Source organism: Chaetura pelagica, unplaced genomic scaffold, assembly GCF_000747805.2.
Source record: "Chaetura pelagica isolate M959 unplaced genomic scaffold, ChaPel_1.0 scaffold101, whole genome shotgun sequence".
In the NCBI taxonomy this organism is placed as follows: domain Eukaryota; kingdom Metazoa; phylum Chordata; class Aves; order Apodiformes; family Apodidae; genus Chaetura; species Chaetura pelagica.
In genome coordinates, this window is record NW_009952564.1 from 6,434,180 (window position 1) to 6,442,301 (window position 8,122).

Here is an 8,122-nt window from a genome sequence, read left to right on the forward strand (position 1 = left end):
CGCTGCTGCGGCCGGCGGGTCCCCGTGGGAGCAGGTCCCTTAGAGCAGGTCCTTCCCGTGCTGCTGTCGCTCCTCTCTCCCACGCCTTCCCAGCGTTGATCAACTTGGGAGCGTGAGGCTTGTGTCTTCCAGCTGCCGTGGGTTGCTGTGGCTCCATGTTTTTCTTTCCCAGTGCGAGTTCAGCCTTCCGGCTAGCCAGGGCTGGGAGGATAAATACCAGCTCTGCGCCAGAGCGATTTGTTCTTCTCTCCCTAGCCAATTCCCTGGGTCCGTCTTGGGGAAAAAAAGGGGTTAAGCTACAGCATTTGTGGAGACAGTGTGACTGAAAAGCTGCTGCATCTTTCCCCAGAGGTTTTATGTCCTTACTCAAAACAGCTGCTTCTTGCTGAATAGTGTAGCAAGAACTTTGATCTGACAACGACTTCATGCTGTGACCCAGAGGCTGTCAGCGTGCGATGTGCAGGACACAGAACCAATAGAGATGGCATGATTGTAAGGGCCAGGAAAGGCAATTACTTGTTACAGTGTTCTTCCAGACAGCTGGAGATGCCGGTGGCTAAGTTTCCTTAATTGTGTTTGCCAGTGTAAAGAAATGAGAGATAAAATAGCAGTTAAGAGTTAACAAGGGTAAATGCCACTCTGTTGATAGCTTTTTTGGTCTACCTAAAGCTTTGTGTGGTGCAGTGTTCAAGACCGGGCCATGTGAAGTTAAGCCTTCAAAACCGAGGTCGAGAAACTTAAATGAGGGCTTTACAGTATATTCACTTCTAACATAAATTAGTTGCTTAAATCCTACTCTAGTGTTTGGATTATAGTGAGGCTGACTATGCTGTCTTCACTGTCAAAGATGTGTAAAACGTGATGATGACAGGTGATAAAGTATATGCTCTTTAAGACTCAACTTAGTAATATGGTGAAATTTAAAGAAAGGCTACTTAGGCTGGTAGTATTCCTTTGAGAATAGTTTAAAATATATCCTGTTGGCATGGTGTAAAAATTATTTAAAGGTTATTTGTGCTAGATTAAAAGGAGAGAGTATAATTGTCTCTCTTAATTAATCCATTATGAATTTTTATGACTTCCTGAATAATATGGTGTTTTTCCTTAAGGCATTTTTGCTGTAAATGTCTTGGACCACTTATCATGAGCTCCTTCTCTCTAAAAGGACATGGATGCTTAATATTTAACAAGGACTTCTTCTGCCTGTGATGTTAATTGCTGGTGTGGTTAAATGCTGCACAGAACATAGGTTTAGACACTCTCTACTTTGCCTTAGAAGTTCTCATCTTTCACTGTCTTTTTTTTTGTGTGATCTTATTTCTTAGCTTCCCCAGTCACTGGTACATGTAGTCAAAATCAAATTCTGAAATAGAAGAGAGATGAAACAAAACGAGTTAGTAGAAATTTTCAAAACTCCAGCTGTGACTTTTGTACCTTGTGTAGCCCAGTAGATGGGCTGTAAAAAAAGGAGTTTGTTGATACTGGTAGTTCTGGAGCAGTGCTCTGGATTAACCTACTTATGTGGGTCCTTTTCATGTTTCCTCTTTCATTACTGAGACTACAGCTTTAGTAATGATACAAAGCGAGTTCTGCTTATGTCTGTGACGTGTAGCTGAGCAAGAACTTACAACTGTTGGAGCTAAATGGATTTTGCTTGTTTGGAATCTGTTCTTAAATGAAGTGGTTGTCCTGTTATCACTTGACTCCTGTCGTTCCTCCAAAAGTTACGAATGCATGTACCTCCACCTGCTCCCTACCTAAAACTGTCCCTGTCACGGACAGGGCTGTTTTATGGCTATCTTTTGAGTTGTTATTTGAGCACAAATAGATATTCTGTTGGTTTAGCCTTGCAAACCACTGGATTACACTAAGCATGTTTCAAATATTAAAAAAGCCTGCCTCAACTATTAAAAAAAAAAGCCTGTCTGCATAACCTGCTTGTGAGAGACGTGGGAATGCCACAATATGCATTGTGAGGCGAGCTTGTGTGTTTACTTTTGGGGAAACTTTTTTTGGCTTATTACCACATTGTCTTATCAACACGCTATTTGCTAGCTTGGTGGAGCTGCTGGGTGACTTTTTTCCATAAAGGAAAATGCCTGCTGCCATTTTCACTGCTGAGTTTCTGCCTCTGGCTTGCAGAGACCTTGACAAACCACGTTTTGAAAAGGTAAAGGGTCTTCAGTATTGAATTCCAGATTGCTTGTTAGCTCAGTTTCGAATGAAAAAAAACTTTGTTCAGCATAGCATCAAGGAGCAATGTTTAGTGTCAGGTAGTCTGTAGGCAGTGTATTTTGGATAACACTAAGTAGGATGGTGTAGAAGATTGAGAGAAAATAACCTATTGGTAATGCAAAGGAGGATGCAGTCTGAGATGGGAAGTGTGGTGATGAATTGGCAAGCTGTCTTTCCAAGAGTTGTCGGAGTTCGGAAGAAAATGTATCAAAGGTCATCCATATGAAGTATGCAGTCAATCATGAAATGACAGTTGTGTTGATTTAATGACTAGAGGAAAAGCGTTTCTTTTGTGAGTGCTGGTGTAGAACTCCTATTGAACAACATATCATAGTTGTGCTGCTCCCTTGGTACATGGGATACAGTATTAATGCTAATTTTCAACTACCCCTTAAATGTTGAGCTTAGCAGGCTACTGGAGGTTACTAATACTTCTGTCTTCCAGCAAAATATAGCAGTGATGTAGGTAGAAGTTTGTTATGCAGCCATGCATTAGTGTTGGATGTAGAAGCAATAGTTCTCACCGGACCTTCTCTGTATTCCTCTCATTGCTTTCCCACCTCCTTCCCTGGCTCCCCTTGATATTCTTGAGCGTTTTTATTATTCTTGTTACAGTGGTTACCCCTTGGCAACATTAACTTCACATCTTCCATTAACCTATTTTTTTTACTATTCCTGTTCCACTTCCCTCTCCGCTTCCAGGCGGAAAGTGGTAGGGAACCCTACTCCTTTCCTGATGGTCGTAAGTATTTTTTCAAGAACTGTGGTATCTATGCCTATCGTGCAAAGAAAAACAACTTTCTTGCCAGAAGATGGTTAAAATCTGGAATAAAACTGTAGTTTATATTTTGGGATATGGATGAGCTGTTAATACTCCTTTTTACCTGTTTATTTTATGGGTAACTGTCACTTCTACAAAATCTGTGCATCTCCCCTGCCACACAAAAATATTTCAGGTGTTTCTCACTAGTATCCTAGGTGTTTTATTCTTCAGTACCATGTCTGAAAGATGGGTTTGGAACCAAAACAGGATGTTCTTATGGTTTCTTGGCATCCAGAGTAAATGAGTGAGAATGCAGATGCCCTGTAATCTCCTTGATTTATCAGATTATTTTAAAAATAAGGTTATCTGTAATATGAAAACTGAGCTGACTTTTTATCTTTTTTTAATGTTGTGTCAAGCAGCTGTTCTTTGTATTACTTGACAAAAGGTAAGGTCATTTCTGTGGTAAAAGTACATTCATTGTAGAGGCAAGGAATAATGTAATTCTGTGAGCTTAAAGCTGCAAAGGCATTTTGTAACAGCATTTGGACTACTGTTATGTGAACAATTCAGTCCTTCAGAATGTACAGAGCTGTATCTTCAGCTGCTAAGTTCCTGTGTATTACTTCAAGTGGAAATTCCTGCCTGTGCTAAAAAAAACCAAACCCCAAACAAAAAAACTTGTCCTGGCAACAGATTGATAGCAGATGCTGCTAATACAACTGATCACCTCACATACCTTGGACTTTGAAGTAGGTATAGATCAGTAGAAATCATTCCTTTGATTTTGTTTCCGTGAAGCTAAGGAATATTGACTACTGTGTCATGCAAAGGTATAAGCTTAGTAGTCTGGTATCACCAGTTGTGGGTCAGCAACTGTATGTCTAAAAGTGCTCTCTCTTCTGTTGCTCAGCATATGGTTATCTCTACTTTTTGGAGGTGAAAGTAACAAAAATAACTAAGAAGAACTTTGAATCTTGATTTATTCTTTTAAATCCTGCATTTTTTAATTTTTTTTTTTAAGAAGCAGAAAAGGCTCGTTTTGCTTCATCTGAATACCTTTAAAATCTCTGGTCTATATGGCTTAATGGTCAAAGTAGAAGCGGTCTGAGGAGGTAATGTCACCTCTGTTACTCAGTTGGATCAGTGTCTGCTATTATCTTCTGCCATGCCATCAAGTATGAAAGTGTATGCAACTCATCCTTCTTCCTTCCACACCTTTACTTGAGGCACAACTCATTAGTGCAAGAAGGAGGACTCAGGTAGCTATAGACCGGTCAGCCTCACCTCCATCCCTGGAAAGGTGATGGAAAAACTGGTTCTTGGGACTATCTCTAGGCATATCAAGGATGAGGGGGTCATCAAGAGCAGTCAACATGTTTTTACCAAGGGTAAGTCATGTTTGACCAACCTTATAGCCTTCTATGAGGAAATTACTAGGTGGATAGATGATGGTAGAGCGATAGATGTGGTTTATCTCTATTTCAGTAAAGCATTTGACACCGTCTCCCACAGCATCCTTGTAGATAAGTTGATCAAGTAGGGGTTTGGTGATCAGGCAGTGAAGTGGTTCAAGAACTGGTTGAAAGGAAGAAATCAGAGAGTTGTGGTCAGTGGGGCAGAATCTAGTTGGAAGTCTGTGACTAGCGGAGTCCCTCAGGGGTCGGTACTGGGACCGGTGCTGTTCAATATCTTCATCAATGACCTGGATGAGGGTACAGAATGTACCCTCAGCAAGTTTGCTGATTACACTAAACAGAGAGGCGTGGCTGACACACCAGAAGGCTGTGATGCCATTCAATGAGACTTAGACAGGCTGGAGAGTTGGGCGGGGAGAAACTTGATGAAATTCAACAAGGGCAAGTGTAGAGTCTTGCACCTGGGGAAGAACAACCCCATGTACCAGTACAGGCTGGGGGCTGAGCTGCTGGAAAGCAATGTAGGAGAAGGGACCTGGGGGTCCTGGTGGACAGGATGACCGTGAGCCAGCAATGTGCCCTTGTAGCCAAGAAGGCCAATGGCATCCTGGGGTGCATTAGAAAGGGTGTGGTTAGTAGGTCAAGAGAGGTTCTCCTCCCCCTCTATTCTGCATTGGTGAGGCCACATCTGGAGTATTGTGTCCAGTTCTGGGCCCCTCAGTTCAAAAAGGACAGGGAACTGCTCGAAAGAGTCCAGCGCAGAGCTACGAAGATGATTAAGGGAGTGGAACATCTCCCTTATGAGGAAAGGCTGAGGGAGCTGGGTCTCTTTATCTTGGAGAAAAGGAGACTGAGGGGTGACCTCATCAATGTTTACAAATATGTAAAGGGTGAGTGTCAGGAAGATGGGAGTTCAGCTTTTTTCTGTGATGTCCAGTGATAGGACAAGGGGCAATGGATGCAAACTGGAGCATAGGAGGTTCAGTGTGAATATTAAAAAACTTCTTTGCTGTGAGAGTGACAGAGCACTGGAACAGGCTGCCCAGAGAGGCTGTGGAGTCTCCTTCACTGGAGACATTCAAAACCCGCCCGGATGCGTTCTTGTGTGATGTACTCTAGATGACCCTGCTCTGGCAGGGGGGTTGGACTAGATGATCTTTTGAGGTCCCTTCCAAACTGTAGGATTCTGTGATTCTGTGAAATTAGTATATTATGATGTAGGCTGAGAAATGCTTTAATCTCCAAATTACAAAATGCAAATTCTAGACCATCTGTCTAAATGTCCTCCCTCCTCCCCTCCCATCTGCTAAACAGCCTACATCATATGTAAAGTGCTGCTTTCTTCAAGTTATCTTGCTGTGCTCCAGGTTGTTAAAGTATTTCCTGTCTTATGAAAGAGAGGAGTCGAGAGCTGATGTTTTCCAGTTCTTATCATTTCCAGCTTAGGAAAAAAAAAAACCAACAAACAAAACTAAAAACAAACCCACCTTGTTGGTTTTCTGCATGATCTACGCTTTGTCTACATGCTGGAGAACAATCAGGCGTGGGAAAACTGCAGAAAGTCTGCTTGTTGGATTTTTGCCAGCTAGTGGGTGGGAGGCAGTAGCACTTTGGTTCATTTGGAGTTTTGTAGATTAAAATCTGAAAAGAACTCTAGCATAAATGTGGGTTGCTTAATGATGGTAGCAGTGTAGGCAATAGTAAGCAGCCTAGCTAGTTGTGAGCACATGGCACTGTAAGAGTTCTTCCATCTTCTGATCCTCCATTTCCTGTAGTAAATACAAACATCTTGATCCTACTCCGGTAGTTTTAGGTCATGGGTTTTTGCTTCCTTAAAAGAAATGTATGTGAAACTAATTACAAGTTTCGTGACATCATGTGTTATATGTGTACTGGTTTTCATTGAACTGAGAGGCAAAGGGAAAAAAGTTGTAATGTCTTTCTTCTCTTCTTAGGTCCTTTCCTAAGAAGCCCATAAAGTCCAAAGCATGGTCAGCGCTTTTTCCCCACTATCCCACACTTTGATTACTGCAGCTTTCAATGCTGAGGGAAGTTTGATCTGCTAGGTGGGTAGCTATTTCTCACAGTAGTTATTCAGGCTAACAAATTGGGAGCTTCAGGGTGTGTGTTTAGATGTAGCTTGTGGGATTCGTTCTATTCCCTTTATTTCAAGTTGCAAGCTCAAGTGAATGCTATAATCTGTCTTAATTCAGTAACTAGATTGTCACTTTACTAAAATTCAGAGTTCTGAAATAAACTGTGCAAATTAGCTGTGGGGAGAGGAGCATTCAACAGGCCAAGAAGGTAGTGAGGCCAAGAAAGGGGAAAAATAACTACCTTTCCCCTGCCACTCCAAACATTGAAATAAAAAGTCTGAGGGCTCTAGATGTCCTGTATGGTCATAACTTTTCCGAAGTACCTGCATTTAAAGTGTAGTTATTTACCTGTTATTTGATCAATATGACTTCTGCTATTTGTTTTCATATTCAACGAATAGATTTTACTTTATCATCTTATTGTATTGAGAGTGAATACAGTTATTCACAGGGGGGAAATAGTGGAAGAAGCTTTAAGAACTGCTAAGTTATTGTAATGTATATTTGCTCGTAAAATTTGTAGGCTTTTAATTACTTCTGTCTTTCTGTTATTATCTGATTTAGTGTCCTGTACGGAGCAAAATATGTATCTTCATTCACTCAGAGATCTGGAGTTTCAATATTATTTAGTATCCCAAGGTCTCAAAAAGTAACTGGGATAATTTTTCCAGTGCTGTAGGAACAATCAACTGTGAGCCCAAGAGTCATCTGTGATATTTTATCTGCTGCTTGTTAATCTGCTCGAGTGCAGCTCTGAACCAGCCACAGTTCAGGTCCTCAGTCCTTCGCCTATTACTGGAGAAAAATAATGCTGTGTGTCACGATCCGTTTGTTTGCCGTGTTAAGTCAGTTTTGTCGCCAGCCTCAATGGACATCCTCAGTCCTTCGCCTATTACTGGAGAAAAATAATGCTGTGGTAGGGAAAAGCCAGGTTTTATGGGATGCCAATGAATAGGTAGGATTGGGGCAGAAAGTTAAAGGATACTGAGATGCAAGGAGTGGCTGAGGGAACTTGGGGTTGTTTAGCCTGAATAAATGGAGACTAAGGGAAACCTTATTGCTCTCTACAGCTACCTGAAAGGAGAGTGTAGTGAGGTGGGAGCTGGTCTCTTCTACCAAATAACAAGTGATAGGACAAAAGGAAACGGCCTCAAATTGTGCCAGGGAAGGTGTAGATGGGATATTAATAAAGATTTCTTCACCAAAAGGGTTGTCAGGCACTAGAACAGGCTGCTCTGGGAAGTGATGGAGTCACCATCCTTGGAGGTATTAAAAGATGTGTAGATGTGGTGCTTAGGGACATGGTTTAGTGGTGGTCTTGGCAGTGTTGGGTTAATGGCTGGACTTGATCATAAGGGTTTTTTCCATCCAAAATGATTTTGTGATTCTGTGAAATACTGGGCTACTCTAGTTTAGCTCCTTACAAGATTTATTTGCCCAGACATTGGATTACATTTATGATTCCATCTTGCTGCCTTCAGTTTTTCAAATGTTCTTATAATGCAAATCCATGAACTGGGTTACCATGCGTTGGTAATTCAGCATTTGTTTCATTAATGTTTATATGATTTCTTACTAATTAATCACCTCTTAAACCACTGGAGGATTTT

The 8,122-nt window shown here is 41.4% G+C and overlaps 1 protein-coding gene across 1 annotated transcript in view; it reads left to right on the top strand.

Annotated features, from left to right (window-relative positions):
* MAN1A2 (mannosidase, alpha, class 1A, member 2) overlaps positions 1-8,122 on the top strand; it is a gene marked incomplete at its 5' end in the record, with an annotated part of 144,703 nt that overhangs the window by 309 nt on the left and 136,272 nt on the right. The gene's annotated exons all lie outside the window — the stretch shown is intronic.